Source organism: Saimiri boliviensis, chromosome 17, assembly GCF_048565385.1.
Source record: "Saimiri boliviensis isolate mSaiBol1 chromosome 17, mSaiBol1.pri, whole genome shotgun sequence".
In the NCBI taxonomy this organism is placed as follows: Eukaryota; Metazoa; Chordata; class Mammalia; order Primates; family Cebidae; genus Saimiri; species Saimiri boliviensis.
In genome coordinates, this window is record NC_133465.1 from 71,795,149 (window position 1) to 71,797,725 (window position 2,577).

Below are 2,577 nucleotides of genomic sequence, written 5' to 3' on the forward strand. Positions count from 1 at the left end.
TGGTCCTATACGCCAGGGTGACAGACGGGATCAGGTTTCCACGCAGCGTTCGCCACCGAACCCAACCGTGACCACAGCTGTGGACCCTCCGGAAAGTCAAGACTGGAAGCAGCCCAAGGGCGGCCCAGGCTGGGGCGACTTCCCACCCCGAAGGGGGACCACCGGCGTGACCCAGAGAGCATCACGACGCAGCCGGCCCCGCAAGGACGCCCTTGTCCCCCAGCCAGAGCTGGGCCTCCTCCTCCCAGATCCACAGAGTCCTTCGGAATTGTGCCTCACTCCAGTGTCCCAGGTAGCAGGCCATGGGAGGGGGTGGGGGCCTCCGGGTTCCTGCCCCCCTGCCCGGAGCCTGCAGCCCTGACTCAGGAGGCCCCCCATACACCGGTGGAAGCTGTAGACCCAGGGAGCCCATCCCACGCCATTATCTGCATGTGGCCCGTGGCCCCAACCGGTCCGTGGTGCAGGAGGGGCCCTGGGCCCAAGTCCCCAGTGCCCAGGGCTCACCACTCCTCGGCTGGCCTCATGCCCACTTATTCCTAGGGCCCAGGAATGCTGCCCCTTTATCAACCCTCAGGGCCGCTTCCAGGCCACAGGAGGGGCCTCCTCCTGTCAGAGGCTCCTGTGCCGGGGACTCTGGAACACGGATCTGTGACAGATGGGCCGAGGGAGGCGGGGCCGAGGGAGGAGGGGCCGAGGGAGGAGGGGCCGAGGGAGGAGGGGCCGAGGGAGGAGGGGCCTGAGGGAGGAGGGGCCTGAGGGAGGAGGGGCCTGAGGGAGGAGGGGCCGAGGGAGGAGGGGCCTGAGGGAGGAGGGGCCGAGGGAGGAGGGGCCGAGGGAGGAGGGGCCGAGGGAGGAGGGGCCTGAGGGAGGAGGGGCCTGAGGGAGGAGGGGCCTGAGGGAGGAGGGGCCTGAGGGAGGAGGGGCCGAGGGAGGAGGGGCCTGAGGGAGGAGGGGCCTGAGGGAGGAGGGGCCGAGGGAGGAGGGGCCTGAGGGAGGAGGGGCCTGAGGGAGGAGGGGCCGAGGGAGGAGGGGCCGAGGGAGGAGGGGCCGAGGGAGGCGGGGCCGAGGGAGGAGGGGCGAGGGAGGAGGGGCCTGAGGGAGGAGGGGCCTGAGGGAGGAGGGGCCTGAGGGAGGAGGGGCCTGAGGGAGGAGGGGCCGAGGGAGGAGGGGCCTGAGGGAGGAGGGGCCTGAGGGAGGAGTGGCCGAGGGAGGAGGAGCCGAGGGAGGAGGGGCCTGAGGGAGGAGGGGCCGAGGGAGGAGGGGCCTGAGGGAGGAGGGGCCTGAGGGAGGAGGGGCCGAGGGAGGAGGGGCCGAGGGAGGAGGGGCCTGAGGGAGGAGGGGCCGAGAGAGGAGGGGCCGAGGGAGGAGGGGCCGAGGGAGGAGGGGCCTGAGGGAGGAGGGGCCGAGGGAGGAGGGGCCTGAGGGAGGAGGGGCCGAGGGAGGAGGGGCCGAGAGAGGAGTGGCCTGAGGGAGGAGGGGCCTGAGGGAGGAGGGGCCTGAGGGAGGAGGGGCCTGAGGGAGGAGGGGCTGGCCCCCAGCTGAGGCTTCCTCCAGGCAGCCGGGTCAGGGCATCCACTTGGACACCACTCAGGGTGAGCGACTGGCCCTCTCCCGGGAAGGTGCCCGAACCCCTGGACAGTCGCTTAGGGGTGGCTATGGGCAGAAGCTGGGCTTGGCCTGCCCTCCCTGCCAGCCCACCAGCCCACCAGCCCACCCAGGCCCCTCCACGGTTGGTTTCTTCAGGACTCCTCTGACCATCACTTTATTTTTGTGTTTTTAAGACGGAGTGTGTTGCTCTGTCACCCAGGCTGGAGTGCCGTGATCTCGGCTCACTGCAACCTACGCCCCCAGGGTTCAAGCGATTCTCCTGCCTCAGCCTCCCTGGTAGCTGGGATTACAGGTGCGCACCACCCCGCCTGGCTGATTAGTTTTTGTGTTTATAGTAGAGACGGGCTTTCGCCATGTTGGCGAGGCTTGTCGAACTGACCTCATGTGATCCGCCCGCCTCGAACTCCCAAAGTGCTGGGGTGACAGGCGTGAGTCACTGCGCCCGGCCTGACCATCATGTTAATGGCAGGGCAGAATCGGGGGGGCAGCCCTAGCTCGGCTCGGCAGAAGGCCCACAGGAGCCAGCACAGCAACACCAAGGGTCTCCTCGGTGAGGACGCTCTGGGCCTCAGGGTGCTGGCCAGTGACAGGGCCAAGCACGGCGTGGTGAGGCTGCACCACTGGGGGAACCATGGGAACAGCAGATGTTCACCTCCACCTTGAGTCCAGCAGAGCCCCACCCACCCCGAAGGACCTCACTGCCACCTCGGACCCTTCTCCAAAGCTGCCACGGTTCACTGATGCCGAGACCCTGAGCAGAAGCTGCTGCCCCACGTGTGTCCCCGTGTGAACGACGGCTGATGCCTTAGCCGGGCTCTGATGGGCCAGGGTGGTTGCTGAACTTGGACAAGTCCTGTCCATTCAGATGGGGACTTGTGCCCCGTCCTGCTGGGTCCCTTTCCTGAGGGAGGGGCTGGCCCCCAGCTGAGGCTCCCACGTCTACATCCAAAGCACACACACGATGCTGGA